Source organism: Sciurus vulgaris (genome assembly GCF_902686455.1).
Source record: "Sciurus vulgaris genome assembly, chromosome: X".
In the NCBI taxonomy this organism is placed as follows: Eukaryota; Metazoa; Chordata; class Mammalia; order Rodentia; family Sciuridae; genus Sciurus; species Sciurus vulgaris.
Window position 1 is genome coordinate 6,201,672 of NC_136471.1, and position 27,831 is coordinate 6,229,502.

General features: G+C 37.6%; 1 protein-coding gene across 6 annotated transcripts in view; it reads right to left on the reverse strand.

Annotated features, from left to right (window-relative positions):
- Positions 1 to 27,831, reverse strand: part of AFF2 (ALF transcription elongation factor 2) — a 776,411-nt gene that overhangs the window by 398,919 nt on the left and 349,661 nt on the right. Inside the window, exon 1 of one of the 6 annotated variants that reach the window (XM_079124461.1) lies at positions 23,811 to 23,935. The exons of the other annotated variants lie outside the window; for them this stretch is intronic. The gene's annotated coding sequence lies outside the window, so the exon portion shown is untranslated. Of the gene's footprint in view, positions 1 to 23,810; positions 23,936 to 27,831 lie in introns of those variants that run through there. 6 annotated transcript variants of the gene reach the window in all.

Genomic DNA, 27,831 nt, shown 5'->3' on the forward strand with positions numbered 1-27,831 from the left:
TATACAGACATTAGCTACTTCACTATTCCCTCTACAATGGAGAGGCAATATATATTTCAGGTTTGCCTCCCAGTACTCCCATCTTGACCATTCCAATCTAATCATACTGGTTTATTTACTTTTCTGAAATTATATCTCTTGTTTGCTTGCCTTTTTGCTTCTGCAAAATAAAGGGTAAATATTTTTTGAGAGCATACTATGTGTGAAGTGCAGAGAGCAGTGACAGAGGATGGGAGAGCAGTGACTGAGATTGGGGGTCTCTGATGCCCTCATGGCTGTGGCCTGCCCGGTGCCTGGGAATGTTTCTGCACAAGGGCACAGGATACTCAGCTGCTCTGGCAATGCCCTGCATGAGGAGGCTGTACAAGTGTCCTGTCAGCTCTGATCTTGATCTCAGGCACGCAGCTCCTGGGAAGGAAGGAATTCTTATGCTAGACGACCACAATATTTCACCAGCTCCATGTCTCCAGTTCCTGCGTGCCTTACAGTAACTTTAAACAATGGACTTTATTGAGAGCTACACAGAGCTCCTAACATTGCACTTTGCAACTGTGGATTGCAACTGTGGAAAAGTTAATAGATGTCCTAGCTTTTGTAACTTTCCTGAGTACAAAGAATAATGGTTGCATAGTCTTTAACCTGATAATGAGACATATAGAAATAAAGATTGCTGGCGTAACTCTTTAGATCTGCATCTCCGTCAGAGAGTAGGCTCCACCTTATCCCAGCTTCATCTTCAAGATCTGTGTCTCAGAATCTTTATTTTCCAATTCCCCTTCACCCCTCACCAGAACCGAGAGTTTGGTTGCACTGGTGGAGACAGTAAAGCTCTGTGCTAAAAGTTGCACAGATTATCTTGCATAAGCATCACATAATCTGTGTGTGATAGATATCATTATTGCCACATTTTGAAGACAAAGGTAACTGAGACTTGAAAGAATAAGTGGTTTGACCACAATTGCACGACAAATAAATGCAGAACCAACGGTGAAATCCAGATAGTCTTGCTCTGGCCACTCTTCAAACACAGTGGAAAGTCCTCCTTATGATTGTACCCCCTGGCTATCCTAGCTTCAACAGATACCAGGAACCTTTAACTGACCTGCATGGACTCCAAAGTCCCCTCAGACAACCCTTGAACAGCCCAGATGGCAGAGTTCTTCGCCTCAGAACTCTCAGAGCCATCATGACCTCCTTAGAAGCTGGGACAATCCATTAGTTAAGTAATTATCTAACACCCTGGAACAGTGTCTCTTATCTTCTTGAATTCTGAAAGATTTTAGTTTCCTTTTGTACATGTTTGGCTCACTTCTCCAATTAGATTTGATGCTATTGAAGGTCAGGGGCTGAATCTCATGTTTCTTTTACGTCCTAAATGATACTTGGCACAAAGTAGGTATTCAGTTAAAAATAAAAGTGATTATTTGATTTAACCCCAGGAACAAATAACTAGGTCAAGCTGACCTTGGCTTCTCACTTAACAGCTGCTAAGCAGACATAATAAAATTTAGTTTTTCAGTCTCTTCCTTATTCAGTTATTACATCAGCCATTTTCCTACTTTTATCTTTTGGATGCCAATGTTTCCTTTAGATTCTCTGCCACCTTTAAAAAACTGTTTCTCAGATCCCAGTATTTGGAAATAAACTTTGAAAAAGAAATGAAGTGACATTTTTCTAGTAAAAAATAATTATGTTATAGAAGATTCCTTTACTGAAAGATTAGCTTAATTAAAATAAGCTTGTGCATATATAAATTGATGTGGAAGAATATCCAGGATATTTTCTAAATGAAAAAGTTTTGACATATGAAGAATGGTAATGTTTCACAATGATTAAAAAAGAAAATAAATAAATGAAGGTTGGGAAAAAAACCCTTAAATAAATTCAAACACAAAAAAGGAAGTAAACTGTATTTCAAGTGAGTAGCATAATAGCACTGGAGGGCTGCCATTAGGGGACTGAGAACTAACCCAGGTGAATTTTACATACTGTCTCTAAACTGTAGTCTTGGGCTAAAGACAAAATGAACTCTAAGAAAATATTTCATGCTGGTTAGTAAAGTACTTTATAGAGGGGTGGGAGGGGTGGAGAAACAACATGTATCCCATTTGTTTGCAATAAAAATAAATTTTTAAAAAAGTACCTTCTATAGTGTCATTGGTTAGGAGTTTTGAAACTCTTTTTTCTGTATTCTAGAATTATGGAAATAAATTAATATATGTTGAATAATGAGATCCAAGTTTCTCAATGTCAGAAAAGGAAGTCATAATTATGGAAAAGAAAAAAACCATAGACTACACCTTGTGGTGTTGGATGGGAATTAAAGGTTTGAGTACAAACTCATGGTTCTTAATGTGTGCCTATATCTATTGAACTCTATATGAAGGAAATTATAGAAATATATGTATGTATGTTTGTGTGTATGTATGTGTGTATATCTACACAGGTATTTTCTAGCTCTATCTGCTAAGAAGGTTTAAGATCAATGGCAGAGTAGTAGCAATGAGCACACTTGGTGCCCAGTTCTTGGTTTTTAAATGCAATTCACCACTGAAAAGATTATTTGGAAAACAGCTGATTATGGTGCTAGAACAGAAAAAAAACATACTATGAACTTGGAATATGTTCTATACTTAAAGTAAGGAATGACTTTAACAATGATGTGGGCTTGTTAAAGACAAAAGAACTACTTTACAGGGCTCTTGCTGGTCAAACTGTGAGCCAGGGGAGCACCCAAATACATCATGGCAGTAAGGGCTCAGTGAGCAAAAGAGCAAGCTAGATAGAGTTAGGACAGACAGAAGGCACAAGGGAGTGGGGACAGAAGAAATGAGAGGGAGGAAGGAAGGAAGGAGAAGAAAGAGGAAAAAGAAGAAGGGAAGGAAGAGAGAAAAAGAGACAGAAGAATGAATACAGGAAGGGGAGACAGAAAAGTTTGTTTTTACTATACAAAGCCAACATCAATTTTGAAGGAATGATGGAGAGGAATTTTAGGAATACTAAAAGTACTCTGCATGATATAATTGTGGATATATGTGATTACAAGTTTATTTAAACTCATGGAATGTACAACACCAAGCATGAACTCTAATGTAAACTATGGACTTTGGGTGTAATGATGTGTTTGTGTGGGTTTATCACTTACCACTAATGTACCACTGTGGTGCTGAATGTTTATAATGGGGAAGGCTATGTATATGTGGGGACATATTTGTACATATCTCTGTGCTCTCTGAAATAATACTCAATTTTTTTCTGAAATAATTTATTTCTAACCAGGGTTTATTTTGCTATTGAGGGACCCAGTTACCCATAAATATCCTTGGGTGCTACATAAGTAGAAACTTTCTTTTTTCAATTTGCTCCAATTAGTTGTACATGACACCAGGATGCATTTTGACTCATTGTACACAAACGGAGCACAACTTTTCTTTTCTCTGGTTGTACACCATGTAAAGTCACACCATTCATGCAATCACACATGTACATAGAGTAATAATGTCTGCTCATTCCACCATTTTTCCCATCACCATATCCCACCCCTCCCCTCACTCTCCCATGGCATAGTTTCAAGGACTACGTTGAATTGCCATGGTGAAAGAGGACATCCTTGTCTTGTTCCTGTTTTTAGAGGGAATGCTTTCAATTTTTCTCCATTTAGAATAATGTTGGCCTTGAGTTTTGCATAGATAGCCTTTACAACATTGAGGTATATTCCTACTCTCCCTGATTTTTCTAATGTTTTGAATACAAAGGGTGCTGTATTTTGTCAAATGCTTATTCTGCATCTATTGAGATGATCATGTGATTCTTATCTTTAAGTCTATTGATGTGATGAATTGTGTTTCTTGATTTCTTTATGTTGACCCAACCTTACATCCCTGGGATGAACCCCACTTGATCATGGTGCATGATCTTTTTAGTATATTTTTGTATGTGATTTGTCAGAATTTTATTGAGAATTTTGGAATCTATGTACATCAGGGATATTGATCTGAAGTTTTCTTTCCTTGATGTGTCTTTGTCTGGTTTTGGTATCACAGTGATACTAGCTTCATAGAATGAGTTTGGAAGTGTTCCCTCCTTTTCCATTTCATGGAATAATTTGAGGAAAAATACTCCAATTTTAATGATGATTAGAAATAGCCATTTGGGATCTGCAATAATATCTGAGTCAATGGCATCACCAATAGATACTAACAGTAATGAGCGAAAACCTCATTTTGTGACAACTTGACTAAGACATAATTCACATACCATAAAACTGACCATTTGAAGTATGCAATTTGGTAGGGTTTCATATACTTACAAAGTTATACAATCACAACCATTAATTCCTGAACATATTTTATTACCCCAAGGAAAAATAATTAAGCATCTGCTCCCTCCCACCACTCACCCTCCAGCCTATGGCAACCATTCATCTACTTTCTGGACATTTTGTATAAATGGAATTATACAACACATGGTCTGTGGTGTCTGGCTTCTGTGATTTACCATAATGTTTTTGAGAATCATCCAATTTCTACCATGCATCAGGGCACTGTCCATTTCAATGGCTGAGGAATATTCCATAGCATGGATAGACCATATTCAGTTTTTCCAAGCATCAGTTGATGGACATCTGTGTTGTTTTCACCTTTATGCTTTTATGATTAATGGCACTATGAACATTCCTGTACAAATTCTGGTGTGAGCCAATGTTTTCAGTTCTCTTGGGTGCATAACTGGGAATTGAACTGCTGAGTCACATGGTAACTCTGTTCAACTTTTTAAGGAGCTTCCAAGGTGTTTTCCACAGTGGCTATACCACTTTACATTCACATCAGCTACCAACGAGTTGTTCTCTGCCTTTTCATCAATACTTGTTATTGTGTGTCTAAGCACAGTCATTGGAGTGGACATGACACAGTACTTTATTATGGTTTTGCTTTTGAAGTTTTAACTTGCATTCCTCTGGAAAGGAATGGTTGAATATCTTTTCATATGTTTATTGTCCTTTTGTACATACTCTGACAAAATATCCATTTATATTCTCTGCTGACTTTTTAGTTTATTGGTGAATAAAACTTAGACAATGAACAAGATATTTTACATGGTTTCAAAGTAACTACCTACAGGGTAGTTAACTACTAATTATAAAGGGAAAATATTAACTGTGTAGGGAAGAAAACTGATAGACACCACCATGACCAAATATTCAAAGTCAATATCACCAGTAATGTAACAAATCAATACTAAGTATCTCCTGATATGATGCACTGAGAAAAATATATCCCTCCATGGGTATTCCTGCCAATAGTGCACAATCTGAATTTCAGTCACAAGAAATCATTAGGTGATCCCCAAAAGAAGAATGCTTTGCAAAATAACTGGTCTGTATTACTCAAAAATATCAAGACCATCAAATAAGAAAGACAGACTTCCAGATTAATGAACACAAAAGGGACATAATAATCAAGTACACTACATGATTATGGATTTTCTTTTGCTCAAAGGACATTATTTGGACACCTGGAAAATTTTGAATAAAACTTGTAAATTAACGTGTTTAGATTAGCACCAATGTTAGCTTACAACATATTATAAATCAAAAAAAGGTGAGCTGGGTATGGCGGTACACACCTGTAATCCCAGAGATTCGGGAAGCTGAGGAACAAGGATCACAAGTCAAAGCCAGCCTCAGCAACTTAGTGAAGCTGTAAGGAACCTAGCAAGACTCTGTCTCAAACTAAAAAAATAAAAAGGGCTATGGAGATGACTCAGAGGTTAAGTGCCCCTGGGTTCATTCCCTGATACCAAAAGAAAAAGAAAAAAGAAAAAGAAAGAGCTTTACTAGTGGTATTAAGATCACCTTTGTTATTTATATTAAGAAGTAAAGCTATTTAATTTTGACCCTCCTGATCTGAGAAGTATATGCACATATACAAGCATATATGTGTGTAGATGTATATATGTACGTGTGTGTGGGTATTATATATGTATATTATGTATGCATATATCTTATGAGCTTATTTGAATGAAGTGTCTAGACTCAAATAGATTTTTTTCTTTTGGTCATTCTGCAACACCATTTGAAATAAATTATTTAAATAATAGGAAGATACAATTGTTTGCTTTATTTTTCCTATTTTTAGCTTAAAGGAGTATTGAATGGCCAGGTATTTTTTGAGATGGTTCTAAGGTTTATAAACTTGTTCCATAGCTAAGCTAAGCCCCTCTTGAGTTGCCTAGAAGTAGACCTCACTGACTCAACCAACAGCAGCCATTTGGTGAATAGGAAGACACAAGGCCCACAGCCCCTGGATGTGAGTAGGCAGGTGTATCCAGGCAAATCTAGTACTTCGTGGAGAGGTACAAAAAGTGCCACTTCCTTGGAGCAACCTTCATTATCAACAGCAAAGCATGTCAGCTCGGTTTGTAGTCTCCCAGCTCAGAACAACTTGGCCATAGGCAAGGCTGCACTAACCTAGCCTTGTGGGGGAAAATATTTAAAGTTATGTGTTATCTCTCAATTTTATGATATTGACATCGGTTTGAAAGGAAATTAATTTAATGAGACTGCAAGAAAGATGCTGCTCATTCCCTTTTCACTGTCAGAACAACCAAGAACTCCAGGGTGAATTTGGTCACCCCTCCATGTCATTCACAGAACCTCTCAATTGTTTACTCGAAAGAAACCTCCACACTTTATCCTGTCTCTGCACCCACATCACATACGAAGGCAACAATCCCACCTAGTAGTGCCCAAGTTATTTTAATTTTGTTTGTATGCAGTGATTGCTTTTAATTTTATTTAGTCCAGTTTTCATGTAGGTATTAGAGCAGCAAAACATTCTTACCATACTATTATATGTAACAAACAAACATGAAACAGCATCTATATGTGGCATAAATGACTAATAGCATCATTTAAATATATCACTACAACTCTCTTTTTAGTATGGCAAATGACAACAATCACTTTATTTTTCAAAACATGTGTAGCAGTGATATACATGCTGCTGATAAAAGCCTGTTATTCACTGAACTAAATTGTGTTTGGCCTTGCATTGAACTCAGAGAAAATTGTGCATATGCATCTCAGGTGAAATTTAACTGTATATAGATGCTTGTTCACTGTGATGTTATTTACAGGCAAAATATATTGGAGACAATCTGGTAACAAATACCAAGGCTATACTCAGCCATTAATTACAAACATACTTGGGTTTCCATTTCAGTATATGGAAACTAACAATGTTGCTTAATTGTCACAACAAAATATTTTTATTTCAAATTACTATTTGATTTTGTCTATGGCTGTATCACTCTTAGTGTGCTTACACTACTGAACCTAGACACATTTGCTGTAAGTTTACAAGAGCCCTGCTATCTAATGTTTCAAAACATTTTAGCTGCTATACTAATAGGCATGGCTAGAGTGTAGCTGATTGAGGCCTGAAAATAAAATCCACAACAAGGATAATGCATAGGGAAGCCTCTGGGAAAGGCATTCTTTCTAGTTGAAGCCCTGAGCCTCATTCGAGGAGAGACAGTTTTGTTTGTAACTAATTACGGTGACAGTGATGCTTATTTCAGGAAGGAGGGACATCTTTCTAAAGCACTTGCCTAAGGGATCAGATTCTACCATTTATATCCCTGGATGCTCTCCACATTTTTTCCTATAATGGACATTTATCCTAATATAGGCATTTGAAAATATTTTGACCTGTTAAATCAGTGTTTTATAGTCCATATTCAAATATCTTTGTCCTTCAGAGTGCTAGCTAGGTGACAATTATGGTGTCTTAGAATGTCCCATGATGCTTCTTCCCCTACACAGAACACATCTATAGGTAGTATGTATCATCCAGGGTCAGAAAATGAAGCAGCTTGGCAATCTTTAAAAAGTTCAAGATGGAAACAACATTTCCAGGAACATTTATTGTGTGTCAATTATGAACTGGATACTGCACAAAAGGATAGAGATTGGAAAACAAAAGCCCCAAAAGTTTCGGGGCAATAGGGACCAATGTGAAAGCAAAGACCTTGAACATCCTTGCTAGTGCTATGAAGCAGTCAACACACAGTCATTTGGTTCATCCTGTGATGGTTGAGTATCACAAAAAGATAAGAGATGACCCTTAAGTACAGTCCTGAAAGGAATGAACTAGAAAGAAATGATGGGGAGGAAAAAGGATGCTGGGAAGCTATCAAAGATGACAGCTTGGCCCTCAACAAACAACGAAGGGGAATGTCAAAGAGACAGCCTAAGGGAGTAATCCAATAGGTCTTTGCAAGCAGATGCACTTCGTAAGCACAGGACTGTAAATTTCCCAAGCCTACAAGCACAAGCAAGATGATATAAGAAGGAGTACCTCCAATCAGGGGCATTTGGAATTTTCTGACTGCATTGAATTCACAGAAAACTTAAACACCAAGAAAACTTAAACACACTTAAAATAAGTATAGCACACAACTAAATGGAAATGGTAAGATAAGGTACAGACTGAGGGAGAGGAGAAAGAATTGGGGTTTTTTGCTGAAGCATCGGTCCAGCATTCGCCTGGTAATTCCATAAAAAATCACAGAGGAGCTGCAGCTTATCAACAGATGGAGGGAAGGTGGGCCAGTGACACAGTGAGAATTCTAATGAAAGCACACTCAGAGCCTCAGAGGTGGAAAGTCCATGGGACCTGATGCAAGTGAGACCAGTGGCCTGCCTGAGAGGAAAAGGATGAGACTTCTGAGTATGCTCATCAAAGAGACAGGATCCATATAAAGCTAGAAGAAAATCCAGGGCCCCAAGAAGGCTCTCTCTATTATTCAGGGACACCTGGCAAACTGGAGTGCACAAGAAAATAGCCAAGACAAGTGTGAACTTTCTAGGAGGTGGTGCATTTTTGTGAGAGAGTCCGGTTTAAAATGACAAAAAAATAGAAGTTCTAACAAAAATAGGTCTTTGATTTCCTTTATCCTTTTCCCTCTTTCATTATTTGCTAATGGTATTACTAATCATTTCCTTCACCTGTCTAGGAAGGCAGAGGCTTGGGAGTCTTAGACACTGCAGTTGTTTGTGGAATAAACCTGAGCAAATAATAGCACAACATGGCTTATGAAACCAAAGGGTTTACACTCTATATATATAACTTCCAGTTATTCTTATTCTTTACACGTACAGTATTACTGAAGACTGGATGATAGCTTTTGGCTATTGCCTGGTTGACTTCTTACACATGTGCACACACACACACACACACACACACACACACACGCACACACACCTCCAAGATAATGACAATATTGATTTTGAAGAGACACTTTTTCAAGACAAATAAAAGAGCCATACAACTCGTCTAACAAAACAGGTCTAGAAACTTCATGACAATTCTTTAGTCTTTTTCGTGAATAACAATTATCTAAATGCACTTGAGAATCCTACAGTCTAATGTCTTCAGAGGTTTGAGGCAGTCTAAGAAAGGATGTGATACCTCAGAGATACTCAAGTCAGCAAGTGGTCTATGTTATTTTATTATAAATTAAGTTTTACATTTTCTCTTTAATAAAAAATTAATAACCTGTGACTGAACAGCACTAGATAAAGTATGAAAACAGGAGCTTGCATGTGAAAACACCTCAATTAAACAGAGAATTTAAGTATAGAGTAAGGGGAACCAATTTAGCAATTCAAACACAAAAGCATAAAATACAATTTTATCATGAAGTGTGGATTAGTTGTGCGTGTACACACACATACACAAACTCATATTCATTTCACTGAATGAGGGAATTAGGAAAAATGGTTTTGTCTTTCGGGGATAGCCACCTCTTTGGGGTAAATGTAATATTCAAAATGTGCCTAATTCTCATAATCCAAATATGTGACACTGCTTGGGTTTCCATGACTACTGCTCTGAAAACCATATTAATTATTCAAGAGGTCCATGCCATTCTCCCTGTATGCCCTAAGGAATGCTGGGAAAGGCAACATGCCATTATAAAGGGAATGGCTGTTAAACAGACTGCATGACCAAATCTAAATAGCAAAGTTATTCCCTTCAAGTATTGACATTGTCCTGAGAACATTAAGCTGTATTATTTAAACTCCTCAAAACAAAATGAAATAAGAATGTAAGAGTTTTGCTTCACGTCTAATGTCTTTGCCATCTTTGTAAGATTGTATAATTGTAGCCTCTGCTCATTCTTCTGATAGGATCCTATTATAAACCAAGTTAGCTTCCTTGAATAGAACAGTGCTCATTTCATGAAACTTGACTCAAAGACTTCCATTCACACATTACAGAATTTGTAGTAAATCAGATAATCAAGATAGTCAGACAAATTGTGACTGGGCATTTGGATGCCATATCCTCCAATGCCTAAATACAACAATAACCACAATATATGCAGCCTATGGTCTCACCTTCATCATAAATAATGTTATCAAAGAAGAAGCAGGGAGGTCTGTCTGCGCTCAAGCATACACACATACCACTACTGATTTCCTGTCATAGCTGAACACCCAATGTCAATCCTGTAGAGAGTAATGAGAGGCATTATCAGCCCAATTACTCAAAGACAGGGCAGAGGAAAGCTAGCAGCTACATGCTACGTGCTGTTGGGCTCTTTTTGAGGTCAGAGATGCTAAATAGAATATTTACATCTATTACACATAATATTGTAATAGTAGGTAATAATTATGTATTATGCTGTTTATTTATTATTTGTGTTTGCCTATATAATTATTAATTGCATAAATTTTTCTGTCATTTGTTGGCAAGAGACTGATTTTCAAAGAAATAGCTAATGCAATGGCATACAAGTTGAAGTTCCAAGGTTCAAGTTCTGAGGTCTCTAAATTTGGGGCATTTAGAGAAATTCACATTACTATTGGGTTTCAATAATTATGAATCCTTATACACCTATGGGGGGGTGAATGTAAATTTTCTAGAAGCAAAAGATGTGAGGGAATTCAGGGTGATTTGAATATACTGAATTCTGTACTGCATAATCTTGCAATCAAATTTCAAAATAATGTGATAAAATTACACCCTGTGGAAATATAATCACCTGCCACAAATGATAAAGAAATAAAACCGAATGACATGTAATAATTATCTAAAACATAATGAACACTCCATTTGCTAATTAAAAGGAAAACACATCACATTATAATTACTATTCAATATTTAGTAATACAATTTCTCCATAGTTAACTTATAAGTCTTTTTGTGAATTAAACGCTGATATAAAGGAGTGAAAACAGTGATAAATGTTCACCCCACAAACACACAATCTCCGTTATTAATTATTCTTTCTGTCAACCAATTACTACTCAAATTGTCGGAAAGCTAATTACAAGAGAAAAGCCAACTTGCAAAATCTATTTAGTGAGATTTTAATTCAATTTGACCATTAGCTATTGAACCTGCTAGGTACTGGCAAAATATTCAGTTCTGGATGGGACAAAAGAACTATGTCTCTAATTTACCAAGGGCTTCTCATGTTCCAGGCATGGTGTTCAGTGAATAGTCACACACACACACACACACACACACACACACACACGCACATGCACAAGTGCACACGCACACACACACACACACACCACTCCCACTCCAGGAGCACTACAAACATATTCATAAATCTGCACAATATCCCAACTAAGTAAGTAGTGATACTAGACACTCAAACTCTGTCTTGTCATTACTGAAAAGGAAATAATCATATGTATTTCTTATATTGTTCCTGAGAATCAAATGACAAGTTAAGTAAAGGCACAGTCCAGTATTCAATGAATGTTAGTTGTTATTATTATTTAATATTAGCAGGGGAAACACTGAAGTCAAGGCTACTTAGCACAAATTGTTCAGTCATCCTACTGAACCTCAAGGGCAGGTGAAAAGCACCCCAAATTCAGCCCGCCATTCCCTATACCGAGATGTATCATCTTCAGTCACAGCCTCTTCCCTGAACAATTTGACCCAAACAAGAATAAACAAGCTGCTGCACTAGAGAGTGAATCTGTAGGGTCCTATTAAGAGAGATTTCCAGGTCATTGGCTAAGACCAAAGCAACTGGATCCAGAGCTATGGTCACAGCTAAGTTTCTTGTCCTGCTGCTTACAAGAGGCCATGAACCCTAAAGAAGAATCTTTGGATTTGTCCACACCAACACTTACAGGACTATTCAGTAAGATCCATTCACAAGGCCCCAGCCTTTTCCTTTTGCCATTAGGGCAAAAGGGCCAGAAGTAATCTGTATATCAAATCACAGCTCATAGATCAGGTGAGAAATGTCAAGTATGAATAAGGTGTTACAGATGACTGAATATTTTCATGAACCATCAGTATAGTGTAGACAGCAGCTACCAATTTTCAGGACTCAGGAAATAGTAAAATTCTATTGTTAGTAAGTCATAACTAAATACTATTTATTCATTCTTTGGATGATTCAGGTCATCATAAACCCTGATGCCTCTGTGGGAAATATACATTGGGCCAAATCTCTACAATCCCTCTGATATATTGTCTATATTTATTCTCTTAAAGATGTTTGGCTTATCCTTCATCCCCTCCTTATCAAGGCAGAGTACATGTCACTGAGGATAAAAAAAAAGTCAACTCTATGCTTTACAGTTTGAAGGCTGAGAAAGAAAATTTTGGAACTCATGTTTAGTTTCTTTTGTTAGATAAAAACTGGATAGCTAATACTAATTTTATTGTTAAATTAAAATTTTATTTTCCCCCAATACACAAAACATTCCATTTCTTCCATCTTTTACCTTTACTTGCCAGAGAATAAAATTTTACATAGCCATATCATTTAAGCCAAAATTGTTTCCCATACCACAAAAAATATTAAAGTTTCCCACATTGTGGAAATAAGAGAGATGTTAACTTAAATGTCTGCTGTTAGCTTTTAATGGTTGTTCACATCCAAGTTAAGTGTCTTTCTATTTGTTAAAACATAACTCAAAATACTGATGTAGCATACAGATTCTAATTTTAACATCTTTTCCATACTATTCTTGGGGATAAGTGTTTGGTCCATATCATTTTATTTTTTGGGGGGAGAGGGTGGTGGCCAAGGACCAAACTCAGGACCTTGAACTTGCTAGGCAAGTGCTCTGCCACTGAGCTAAATCCCCAACACCCTCTGTCATCATTTTAAAGAAAACAAGGTTGGTATTGATGATGGCATTTCATAGACACAGACATCAAAAGCTATTCTGCCTAGAATTTCAAGTTACTATCCATTCAGTCCAGCATTTCCTCCAGGCTGGTAGCTCAGACACTCATTGTGCCCACTACATGTCTCCTGAATCTCTGTTGTCCCCCTCTAGTGGAGGTGCTGGGGATCAGGGACCTAGAGGCTCCAATGAGGAGCACATGGCTGAACTTGCAACTGGAAAGCCAGCAAATCCCACAATAGACTGTCCCTGTTGGCTGGCACAATTCTGAAACCTTTTTGGGTATCTTTTTTTCAGAAAGCTTGGTGATTCCTGAAAAACTGAAGTGATTAATGTGTTCCAACATAATTTCCTTAACAAATTTTTAAGTCTTTCTGTTATATATTATCACCATGCAGCAGCAATTCTGAATGCCAGTGATAAAATACTCCACCCTGAAAAGTTTTGTGGGTCTTGGCTGTAAACAATAGACATAGATAATGTTTCAATGAATCACCAGTGAGTGTTAAAGCCAGTGAGTGAAACTTTCTGTAATAGCTTTTCTGAGATTCAATACCTATAGGGTGCAATTCATCATTTCAACAGGTATAATTTAGTTGTCCTTGTGTATTCACAGATGTGCAACTGACACCACTATTTAATTTCAGGACATTTGCATTACCCCAAAAAGAAACCCTATGAGCAGTCACTTTCCATTCTCCCTCATCCCCAGACTCTGGCAACCACTCTGGATTTGCCTATTCTGAATTACTTTACATGAGTGGACTCATGCAACCTGTAGTGTTTTGTGTATTTTCTTTTTCACTTAGCAGAATGTTCTAGCATGTATTAGTACATCATTCTTTTCTGTGGCTGAGTAATATTCCATTGTGTGGATAGATGACATTTTATTTAGTTAATATTTAATAGGCTTTTTGGTTGTTTCCACCTTGGGATATTTTAAATAATGCTACTATTAGCATTCTATGTCAGTTTTTATGTGTATACACATGACTATAATACGGTTGGATATGTACTTTGAAGTAGAATTGCTGCATCATATGATAACTGTATGTGTGAATTCTTGAGGCTTAACCAAATTGTTTTCCACAGTAGCTGCAGCATTTTACATTCCTACAAACCGAGGGTTCCAGCTTCTTTACATCCTCACCAACACTTGTTATTGTGTATCTTAGTGAGCACATTTATCCTGGTGACCCTGAAGTGGTACACCACTCTGGTTCTGATTTCCATTGCCCCCAGGAGGAAGATGCTGAGCATCTTTTCATGTATTCATTGGCATTTGTATATGCTCTTTGAAGAAATGTCTGTTCAGATGCTCTGTCCACTTTAAATTAGGCTATCTCTCATTATCAAGTTATAATGGTTATTTATCCCAGCTACTAGTTCCTTAACAGATATATGATTTGCAAATATTTTCTCCTATTCAGTAGGAAGTCTTCTCACTTTCATGATGATATCCTTTGAAGCTACTTATCAATATTTAATCAAAATAATTTCTAATGCCTCATCATGAATAATCTTTGTTCATAATTTTTAGAAAGTACTTCCTGTATGTGGATGGACATAGAGATATTACTATTACTACTGCCTCTTTGATCCTTTGCTGAGTCTTAGTTTGGCCTGTACTTTATCAGGTGTTCTTCTGGCCTTAGGACAATGAACCTCCTCAAATGCCTCAGAAACCATAGCTTTAAAGTGATAATGATGTATTGTAAATGCCAGCCTTGAAGCCAGTGAACTCAGTGTTTTTTTTAATTGGCATTATTTGGCTAGAAGGATTTGAGTTAGTAGCTTTTCCCATAGGAATACAGTTTAGCTGCAAGACTTTTTGATTTCCTTTCCTTAAACAATGCTCTTTTACTTTATCCTCCAAAACAGCTTTGCCATCTACTTTCCCAATTAGAAATTACCTGTAAGGTTAAGTTTTCTTCATATCTTTCCAATCTAGTAAAACATACCAACCTACACCAAGTGCAGTGGGGCAGGGGGCAGGAAGAGGGCAGTTCAGGCTGAATTAGGGAAACCCTAGTTCTGAAATATCTGGAAAGTAATGCTGCAGCTAATTAGGTATGATAATTACAGGGAAAAGAGCAGAAGAGTCCATCTTTAATGATTCATGGAAATGTGACTTCAAGTCAAGTGGTGTAATAGTGGTGCCTGTGTGACAATAAAGTAGATCACAGATCTGCCCAGTGAGCAGATCCATAGAATAGAGTTTTGAGCTAAGGCTCTGTCTAGACACGTGTCTGAGGTGCAAAAACACATAACAAACTTTGGGGTGAGAACTTGTTATGCATTAAACTGTGTTCTCAAAAATGACATGAAGTCCTAATCCTCACCATCTCAGAATGTGAGCTTATTTGGAAATAGGATCTTTTTAAATTTTTAAGCTACTTTTTAGATGACAGTATATTTTGAAATATTATGCATACATAGAATAAGTATAACTTGTTCCAATTAGGATCCCATTATTGTGGTTGTACATGATGTGGGTTTACATTGCTCATGAATTTATTTATGAGATAGGAAAGATATGTTTGATTCATTCTACTGTCTTTCTATATCCATCCTCCCTCCCTTACCTTCATTCCCCTTTGTCTAGTCCAACAAACTTCTAAACTTCTCCTCCCTTCTTGTGGGTTAGCATCCACGTATCAAAGAGAATGTTCTGCCTTTGGTTTTTGGAGATTGGCTATCTCACTTAGCATGATATTCTCCAGCTCCATCCATTTACTGGCAAACATCATAATTTCATTTTTCTTTATGGCTGAGTAATATTTCATTGTGTATATATACCACATTTTATTTATCCATTCATCTGTTTCAGGGACCTAGTTTGTTTCCACAGCTTGGCTATTGTGAACTGTGCTGCTATAAACATTGAAATGGTTGTGTCATTAGCATGCTGATTTTAAGCCCTTTGAATATAAAGCAAGGAGTAGGATAACAGGATCAAATGGTGGTTCCATTTCAAGTTTTCTAAGGAAAGGCGATCAAATTAAAATGTAGTCATGAGGGTAGGCCCTAATTCACCTATAAGGTGTCCTTATAGAAAGTGGACGTTCTGATACAGGGAAGATGATGTGAAGGCAGAGGACACCAGAAGTTACCAGTAGTTAGGAGAGCCACATGAGGCACATCTTTCCTGGCCCATTCAGAGGAATCTTGCCTCTGCTTACACCAAACTTCTCAATTTGTGCCCTCCAGAATTTGGAGAAATTAAATATGCTTTTAAATGTCACACAAGCTTTTGGTATTTTGTTTCAGCAGCCCCAGGACACATATACACAGATCAGAGCATTAATAAAGAACTTCCTGTCTCAGAAGAGTTTTTACATCCTACACTGGCCCTTCCAGTTACATCTGCATACCCAGATTATCAGCTTTATCAGTAACACCACTTTGAAATTAAAAGAACTACAAAGTATACATTCCACATTTCTACATTTTTAGTTTACTAAATTTAAAGAGACCTCAAGTTTTTAAGTAAATGTGCAGTGTGTATAAAGGAAAAGTTGTGGTTGTTTGAGTGAAACTGATGAGTTTATGAGCTAAATAAGCAAAGAAATCAATCACAACTAGCTCCTCATCCTTGGTTTAGTCTTTCTAAATAATGAAGACATCTAATTCAGTGATGTGAAATGTCATCATAAGCATATTCAGGATATAAATATGTAGACATCGTGATGCTATGCAGCTAGTAGGGTACAAAGTAAGCTCAATGATGGTGATAAAGACAGTTTGGGGATTACTGATCAACACAAACATGTACTAGGTCCTTTGCATTGGTAGAAATTGTAAGTAGTCTACATCTCAACACAAAATTAAGTCAAATATTAATCATATCAATTAAGGAACTATTGAATATGAGTACATATCAATCAAGCCATTGAAATGGAGACAAGGACCTTTTCTAAAACTAATGACTATCACTTTTCCACATACCACATGAATTCTAATATCACAGAGGAATATATGAGACAAGAAAATCACTGAAAATTTTTATTGAGACTTGGTGGATAAGCATTCCACTTTTAATTTTATTTCATAGTATTTAAGTTCATGAATGTAACAACTATTTATTGAACCCTCTTATGTGTCAGGCCCTGTGCTAGGCAACGGAGATTCATCCATGCACAGACAGAATCTCTGACTTCACCCTAGAGGTCAAACATACTCCTCAAAAACCCAGAAAAGCTTTAGGCCTGTCATAGAAAATCTCCAGATTTTTAATCTCGACTTAATAGAAGGTCTTGCTAGATTTTGTACCCTAACTTTGCTTCCAGGTAGAAAAATGCTGAACTAAAATAAATGTATTGACAAAATGCGGGATATTCCTCATTTCATGTTATGATTCTCATTTAGGGAAGACTGTTTACTTTTCTGCCAAAGTATATTTCAGCAAAAATTTAGTTTTCATTTAATAGCAGAGAGATTAGAGTTGAAAGATTGGTGAGAGAGAGATGCTAGGTACCAATATGGTCTAATATTAGGGAAAGGGGAGGGCACCATGCTCACATTGTGGACTTTCTATGAGAAGAGTTTTCTCATCTAAACCTGGCAGCAACTCTGTGACAGACACATCCTCTTCCTGTTCTTCTTCATTGTCATCGTCCTCCTTCACCTTCTCCTCCTCATTATTATCATCATCAACATTACCCCCAGTATCATTTTTATTACAGACAAGGAAGCTGAAATCAAAGAGAAGTGAGCTATCCATGCTCTCAAGGGCAGTAATTGACCATTCTATTCCCTACCATATTAAACAATGCTGCCTCCAAAAGACAACTTTCAGGAAATCAAACAGCTTTTAACACCTGCTCACCAAATGTAGTCTTATACATTTGGCCCAGCATCTTATTAATGACACTCTTTAATGGTTAAAGCCTATAGACTATGAAATATGTTCCTTTTATTTCATAATCCAATCCCCTTATGTCTTGTGTTTCCCCATGATATATTTTAGGTCTGAAGAAGTTTGTATTTCAAAATGATTAATTCTGCTTTGCCAACTGCAAGGCAAGACTGCAATAAATGTTCTCTTGTTGATCAAGAGAGTGTATTTGTGAGCACAAAGAAATACTCCCTAAATTCTCATCATGTTTTGGACCACCACCAACTAATACATTGACATGCCAATATACTAGATTGTTTACATACAAAGTAAATGTCAAGCAAAGGGAAAACTCTTTTGTCAGTTACTAGATATCCCTCATACCTTCTGGGAGATGTCAAATCAAAGCAAAAAATACCTGCCTCATTCTGTCATTACATTTGACCTAAACTTCATTTAAAAGACTGGAGAAATCATTTTAAAGCTGTAGTATTGATTAGACTTTAGAAAAGTATTTGCCTTGGAATTTGATTGTAAGTCTTGCCCAACACTCTGTTGTCAAGAATGTAACAGGTCTAGAAAGCCAACTAAAGAGGAGACATTTGATTCTAATTTTATTTTAAGAAGATTTTATGGAAGTAGACAGTTTGGAAGGGTAATAAATTGTCACACCATCCAATGGTTCAAATGTTTCTTAGGACAGTTTATCAGTGCTCTGGTCACAACACAACCAGGATGCTGGTTGCTCAACAGCAAGGAGCTTAAAGGCATGCTGACATGTGGTACTGAGCTTTCCTTATGTTTATCTTTTTCTTCCCCTTCTGACAGGAGACTCCCTTTCAGAGCTCTTCTGGCTCTGTGATGCTGAGCAACTCTGGGTCACAGCCCTTCTCATCCCTTGAGGAACAAGGGATTTCTAGCAAGATATTCCTGATGAGATCAGAGGGACACAGACAGAGGTGATCCCCCAGCGAGTGGGTCTTTTGCTCCAACCCTCCAGTATGCTTGAGCCTGCAGAGCTGGCCTTCCTAACGTGTACACTTGAAAGAACACCTCGCTCCTCCTGATCACTACTGGTTTCTATAGAAACAAGAAAGAATCTGTTCTTTTGCTAAAATTTTCCCCTAAAGCTTTTTCTAGCACTGTATAAAACATTTATTTTTTGCTCTCACAGTCCTCCATTTATAGCATCATTTAACCGATCAAAGAACAATGGGCTGAGTAAAGATGAGTGTGAGTTTCCTTTGAAGAAACCAAATCCTACACACAGGAATCAGCCCCGGTCAATTCATCCCTCCTGGGCCATGCTGGGACTCAAGGCTCCAGTATTTTAGTGTAAATCCTTGAAACAATGGTATATTAGAGAGTTAAAAGGGGTCAACCAAGTATTTACTGAACCATGAGCTGACTTTTTCACTTTGGCATACTTCAGCAGTTACTGTATTTAAATGAACTCTTTCTCATCAGTGTCACTATAAATTATCCTTGAAAACTCCAGAGATCCTGACCACAGGAACGCAAGTCATGGCCTTGATGCCTGTGTGCCTTTGCTTCAAGATAACGGCTGGGTTTCCCTGCTTTATTACTGTGTGCCCTTCTCCAGGGACCACATGTGCTCAGGAATTGCTAAGGCCAGTAAATATTGTATCTGTTCTCTTGTAATCACCAAGCAAACAGACTTGCCCTCCATCACGTAAAACCCCCAGAGCTGTTAGGTCATGAAAGAGGTATTAAACTAGGGCTAGGCTTAAAACTTAAGAATGGGAATCCATCGGGCATAAATCAAGACTAAACCCACTGCATGGCTAAGTGTGTCTAGTCTTCCATTATATTCCATTCATTTATTTCCCCATCAAGCAATATTTATGGACTGCCTGCTATTTGCCCACCACATGGCTAAGCATTGCAGGTAAGGTGGAGTACTAGACAATACAGCTACAATCTTTTTCCACATGGAGTTTATATTCTAATATGGGGGATGGACATTACACAAATAACCACACAAAGTATTTAATGAACTACAAAAAGTAAGAAATGCTATGAAACAAAAAGAACCACAAATGTCTACTAGAGAGACAGGAAGTCTAACCTAGTTCAGGGGGCCATCAGTGATACCATTGTGACTTGCCAGTATGTTGCTTATAAAGAACTTCTAAGTAGGGTTTGGCTTAAGGTGAAATGAGTTTGAACCTTGCACAAGTCTTGCAAAATCACAGAACTGCCACAGATCTTGAGAGGTGAGTGGCTCAACTTTCCATGGCAGATAGTTATTTTTTTAATCTGGAGATTCTTAAAGATGGGGACCTCACAGACTTCCTGGTGACCCATCTGGTGTTTGTCACAGTGTAAGTTTGGAAGTTCCTTCTGAGCCAACAAAATACCTACCATAAATTAATTCATTCATAGGTGATCTTCAGTTGTCAAGCAGCGTGGGGGTGGGGTCATGCAACTGTTGCTGAAACGCTGCATTTCACTGCCCTGGTTCAAACAGAGAACAGTGTCTGAGGACTGACTGTCCTCTTACTTGGAAACACTAAAGCATATATGTAATAAAATAAATGAATTCTGGGTATTCATGATCACCTGGTTTTGATACTCAAACAACCATTCTTATATATTCATTCTTTTAAAATATTTTAGTCCAAATCTGGACTTCTTGGGGGAAAAAAATCATTGTCTGTGTAAACACGTAAAAAACTCCCAGTGATAAAAAGGAAGAGCTTGGAAGTCAGACACACTTGGAGTTGAGCCCTGACAAGCAGTTATTCACAAAAAATCTTAGTCAAAATGGGTACTTCTTCTAAGTCCTGGTTTTCTTATCTGCAACATGAGGATAATGATAATTTACGGAGTTCTTGCAAGTATTAAATGAAGTAATGTATGAAAACTATTTGGCACAATGCTTGGAAAAGCATAATTTTTCAGGAAATGAACGTTCTTAAGAATATATACACGTGTCTGACAACGTGATTCTCACTTATATATACATCTAACTATACACATATCTATTCATATGCATTTCTAATCTACATTATTGATATACACATACATACATATCCACATATATATATACACTTTTGACAAGTTTATTAATCCTTTTGTTTTTAACTCCATTGTTGAGATCTAAACAAATGATTGTGTAACAAATGATTTTTGGAGAGAAGGGAGAATAGAATAAAGGTATATTTAAAGTTTCAAAATATAAAATATGTGTGTAAAGATAAATTTAAGACTTTTAAAATGTGAAGGTTCTCTTAGGTAATAATGTCCATCTCATTCCACCATCCTTCCCATCCCCATGTCCCCTCCCCTCTCCACACTCCACTCTGTCAAAATGCATTCTACTGTCATGTATAACTAATTAGAGCAAATTTTTAAAAAATGAAACACTTTTCAAAGAAAAAAAAGTGAAGGTTCTGTGTGAATGTGCTGTATCAACAACATGCTAACTGTTTTGACAACGGTTTCTACTTGTACATTTCCAGTGACTTTGAATCTAATTCTTCTGTTGACTATGGGCAATTTCAATGAAATAGCAATAATTATAATCAAATTATGTTCTTAGGGCCATAAACTTAGGTGCAAGCATATGTATTACTGCATTATATTTGCACCCCTAAAGTTTGTTGAACACCTTAGGATGAAAAAAGGCTAATAAATATGAGATTTATTTTTATCATTATTAACTTAAAATGGGAAAAGTTAAAGATAGCAGGGACCCTTGAAGCTAAAACTAATATATTCAAATGACTATGTATTTAAAACTATTATGGCTAATGACCTTAAAATTTTTCCATTTCTATTTCCTAGGAATAAAAACCAAATCATCTCTAATAAAAATATTCATAAATTTTTTGCTGCTGATGCCTTTGGGAGAATATTGAGTAAAGTGCTTGAAAGTCAGATTTTTACAACCTAAGAAAATAAAATACAGGAAAGATAGAATTTGTTCTTATCATAAACATATTAAAAACTAAAGATGAATTACATAGTACTCCTCCAAGCACAGAAAGATATTCAATCATTCCACTGTGTACTATGGCACTGAGCATTGTGATTTTCCTAAGTTGAGATCAATAGTCTTGTTACTGCATTGTGTTGCCTTATCATGCCCATGTAACTCTTAACAAACATCATTCTCTTGTTTCTTAATTTAAATCCCATATTATGTTTGGGAGCCTGCATTTGTTTTGACCCACTGTAAGAAGCAGAGTGTCCTTCCAATAGAAGAGAATGAGAAAAGGGATCCTGAGATTATTGCCGTTCAATTTAGTATTCCATAAATCTCTAGTAGGCACTACTGTGAGGAATGCAGTATCTTGAAAATATAGAAGATAGATACAGAACAGATATGAAAGACATCTATATAAAGTAAGCAAAATTCAAAGAAGAGGAAACTTTAAGGAAAGTATACATTCAGTCTGAGTAAGTCCAGGAAGACTGCTAGAAGAAGCAGCCTCTGAGTTGAGGGTAATTGGGCTATGAGAAGTAAAGAAGATGAGGTAGGCGTCTCCCTGCTCAACGGAAGGATAAGCGTAAAGGCACAGAAGAGTGATGAAGAGTAAGTAATTAAAAGTAGAAGATGGTGGAAAATGACAGAGGAGAAGGTGGGGTGAGAAGGGCAAGTGAGGTCATGCCAAGATGTACCAAAATGGCCTTTTGAGTAACATTGATGCTTTTTTTTTTTTTTTTCTAATCATGAAGGAACTTCCAAAGCCTTTTTGGAGGAATATAGCGTTTCATACAGACAGTTCATTGTCTCTATAGCATCAGATGAACACTTCTATAATTACATAGGCATTGTGGACTTCCCTTTCTTAATAATTTCTTCATTAGTTACTGAACACAGCCTAATGATAGTATATCTGTCATCCTAAGTGTCTTAGACATGAATAAAATATATATTTAAAGTGTATCTGGGATGGAATTCAAATGATCAAGTAGAGTTGAAATTTAGTCCTGAACACTATTATATTGCCAGACAGGTAAGTGCCAGAACAGATTTATTGAATGTTTCCTCTGAGGGGGGAAAAAGTGATTTACAATATGTTTATTATTTTTGTTTGATCATATTTTCTCTTCTAAGGATGTCAAGATCTTATTCCTAATCTATAGAAGGACACTGAAAATAAAAGGTAGGCAAATTCTAGAGGGACTGCTGTATTTCTTTCCTTCCTTCCTTGCAAAAATCATTCACAAAACACCTGTCATACACCAGAACCTGATATCAACACAAGAATTGTCAGAAGAATAAAATACCATGCTCTGTCTACCCTCAAGTAGCTCACTGTCTCTGAGAGAAAAGCCAGACTGGAATAGAGCTCTAAGATATAAGAAATTCTATAAATGAGCATGTGGAACAGAGATCAAATGGCTACCATTACAGAACTGCATATTATTTTGTTTATTTATGTGCTTATTTAATTTTTTAAGGCACAGTCTTGCTAAATTGCTGAGTCTGGTGCCTCCTGCCTCAAACTCCCACATGGCTGGAATAATAGGTGAGCACCACCACACCCTGTATGGCTTTAATTTATTTCACTATTGTCTTAATAGAGATTAAACTTCTTTGACAAATACTAGTCCTTTGTTTTGGAATAAAAACCTCAACAGACTTTCTAGCTACATAAAGCAAAATGAATGGCATCAAATGCTCACTACAGTATGCCTGACTACTCCTTTTCACTCAGTTCTCAATAACCAGCACACACAAGTGCCCAAGCGTGTGTTCACATACACAAGCACACACACATATACACACACGCACCATCCATCCATCATTAATACCTGCAGACTTACCTTCAACCTATCTGAAATATCCATTACCTTCCCCCTTGCCAGGCCACCATCGCAGCCTGCAGAACTGTAATAACAGCCTCACAGCTGGCCTCCCCTGCCTCCTTCTTTGCCTCCCTACAGTTTGTTCTCCACACAGCAGCAATGTGCCCTTTTAAAATATATCTCAGATCATGCCCCCTTGCTTAAACACCTCCAAAGGCTTCTCATTGCAGGTAGAATAAAATTCAAATGGCTTATCTGGGCCTTTGAAGTACCCACAGATCTGGTCCTTGCCCACCTCCCTGACCTCATCCTCTGTAACATTACCCTCCTTAACAAGGCTCCTTTTGTTCCTTGAACAAGCCAGGCATGTCCCTGCCTCAGGGCCTTTTGTAATTGCACCACTATCTCCTTCAAATGCTTCCCCAAGATCCTCACTTGACTGGCTTCTTCTCATCATTCAGGTCTCAGCTCCAATGAGATCTTCTAAGACCACCCAGGCTAAAGCCAGCCCCTTCAGCTTCTGCTTTCATAACTGCATTTCAGCATCCTGTTTTATTTCCTTCAAATTAATTAATTCAATCTGAACCTGGACTGTGTTTTTCTTGGTTGAATTTTTTCATTTCTGCCCACCCTGACAAGTATATAAGCCTTATGAAATCAGGCAACAATTTCCCCACAGGCCCCCTGCAGGAGGTGAGAAAAGGAGGGAAAGGAGGAGAAAGAGGAAGGAGGAGGAAGGATGACATGTACTATTCTTGGAAATAAGGAGATCACCTTTAGTTGTATGAAGGTGTTTCCAAGTGTGATGGGGTTTTAATGGTTGAAGCAACCTATGATGGTGGTCTTGGACACAGGGCTTGGGGCTGGGGAAGAAACATTGTTAGACAGGTGGTTTTCTTGACAGCTTAAATCAGAGGACAAGACTGACATTTGTTGGTGGCTTGATACCTGTCCATGCAAGAGGTTTGAATTCTTTTTCAGAGTTGCTTTTGGCCCAAAGGGAGACATCAGAGGTAGTGCTATCATGAGTGACTTGGCAAGATTCAGAGCAGCAGTGACTGTTTTGATGAGTCCCCATTCTTTTGGGGAGAGGGATTGAATTCTGGTGTTGTACTACTTTGACTGACAATTCAGCCATGGTTTCTCAATACTAAATCAATACACAGCTCCTAGGACTGCATAGGCTGCAATGACATGAAGCCAAAGCAACCTGACAGTTGATTAAATGTGGTTAAAAAAGAATTCTGTCAGAACAGTCATTTGACATCAGGTAAACAGAGCCAAGCTGTCCTTTGCTTTCAGTGCTATATTGTCTTAAATTGGTAAAACAAGTGACAATGGTAAGGGGAGGGCAACTCAACTCACCACTAGTATTAACATTTTCCCATAAGTTCAATAATTTCCCAGTGTCCTACAGTTAAAATTTAAAGTCATAGATCCTAAATCTTAATCATAAGTATTCCACGTGCAAGGGACCATTTCAATACTGACTTCTGCCTTTATGATTTGAAGTAGTCATGAATAGTAACATGCTCAATTTTGGTTTTTTTTTTCCCATTAGTAAAAAAAGAAATTTATTTGCCCTTGGGTAAAACATTGCAGTTAAGGGAAATTCACCACTGAGTCATGGTCATAAAATTTGGGAAGAAAATGTGTCTCTCCAAAAAATGTAGAGATCCCCTGAAATAGCCCAAACATATGGAACACTCAGGTTTTGTTCCCAAGGGTTATAGGGTAGCCAAGGTGACCCTTCCAGGACCAGGGTATGGGTAGGTCATCCCCTAGAGATTCTGGTTCAGTACAGGTGAGGTGGGGCACAGGTGTCCTATGGCATCTTGAAAGAGGGCCCAGGCCCAGCCCAGTCCAATTCTGAGGAAGAGACCTGGGCAAGGAGCAAGCCCTAGAAGGAAGTCACAAAGGGGACACTGATCATCTACTGATTGCCAGCACTCAGCAGAATACCCTCGCTGTTCTAAGTTAGATTTGCTAGGTTGGAAGGATTGTTCTCGAGTTTTCTGTAGGCAAGAAATGAAATCAGCACTTGGAGGGATCATGGGTGGACTTTACCATTACCCACTTGGCAAGTAAGTCTCCCTGCTTGGTGACTGCAATGGAAAACACTCCACAACCAGTTCTCTCCACAAGAATGGAGGGTCAAAACAGATTCACCCGAGGCTACATCTAGGAACAATTGCTGGAATGTCAAACACTAATAAAGTACTAAAAACTCAAAGGCTTTTTTTTGTTTACTCATTTAATTAATTTTTTCACTTTTTATTCTTGTCTTTAACAATCAGCAAGTATATTTGAAGTACCTACAGAATGTCTGACTGACATTATGGATACAAAGAACGAAGCAGATGTTTTTTATCCTAAGGAAGTTATCATCTTCTGAAAGAAGAAGCTACTCCAAACAAATGATTGCAGTTTCTTGTGGCAGAAATTGTAAGGAGATCTGCAGAAAATGCTGTGGAAGTCCAGAGGTGAAATACATTCTAACTGAAGTGGGGGAGAAATCAGGGAAAACTCCAGAGAGATGGCATTAGAGCTTGGACTCTGAGGGAAAGCAGGAGGTGCCACAAAAACCCCAGTCATCAAGATAAATACATTATTAATGCAATATTTTTTAAAAAATCAAAATTAAGGCATAATTTTTTTCCTCTTGCCTCAGGCTCCAATATGGCTCATAATGGCACTATTACAGATCCTGTCTTTGTTTACAAATTTGATATTTTGTTCACTGTGGATTTTTGGCACTGATTTTGAGCTTTTTCAAATACCATATTAAAATACTGCTCATCCAGATTAGTGGGTTTGGTATTTTTGAAATGCTGTTGCACTAGCTGTAGCCCTTCTCTAAGTCAAGCCATCTAAGTGATGAGGGAGTAGAAAATGAGTCCATTTCCCACCCAGTCTACTAGAACAGCCCAACTTCAACTGCCAAACTATCTTTTTCCACAGGTTTGATCTTACCTTCGTGGAGTGGAAACCTCAGTGGTCACTCCCATTTCACCTCCACTGTTTAATACACTGAAAACACCCTGAGCAGAGACTGGAAGACACAGCATTCCAGAGCTATCTCCCTCTCTCACAGCCAAAGCCTCGGAAGCTGGTATCTCTTAATGGGTTTTCTCTCAGTGAAGTCAGTATTTCAGAAAATGGTCATACCCAGTCATCAGAAAGCTGAATGGCATCCATTGCTATTTTTCTCTCTTTTACGGAATTAATGCATTTGGCACTGGTGATTCAGTTCCCTTTAGCTGAGTAAAGCTAAATAGCTGGTGCCAGTCTCTCTGAAGAGGGGGGATGGAGCCATTTGCAAGAATTCCAGGCTATAATTTTTACATTACAGTGTTATTACCAAGAGGTGGTTTTGTTTGGCACATCCTTTTCCGTTTCTTTTCTTATGTGTTTGGAGACAGACACGGGAGCATATGTGCTCTCTATTATTTCTTCTCAATATTCCTCTTGTTGAAAAGGGAAAGATGGGTTTTGGGAACCCAGCTCAGTGACAGAGCAGCTATAGATAGGTCTGAAGATGAGAGATGAGAGGACCAACTGTGTACAGAACAACACCCAAGCCTCTGCCTTCTGACTTCAAAGGTGCAGCATGTTAAGCAGGGGAAATTCTTAGGCCCCCCCAAACTGCATCTCACTCTTAGAGCTCAGAACCTCATTGATTTGAGTCTGGATTTATAGCATCATTTGCTCCTGATAAGAGCCACTTGCCTGCATGACTCTACTAGGAAAAGGGAAAACATAACCTAGCAGGGCAAAATAGAAAGGGGAAAGGGAAATAAAACTAAGTGAAGTCTTGAAAAATTCATTGCTTTTGTCCTGATTCTTTTGTGCACTTAATAGAAACTGCTCTGTAAAAAATGGCTGAACAGTATCTATTTTTACCCCTATCCACCAAGACAACAGCTAGGATACTGAGAAACAGCACGCTATAGCTCTATCCACTTGGCATGTGTTTATCAAATGCAGCAGAAACACGCAGACCCTCAGTCACACTGCCCTGAGTTGTAATCCACTCTCA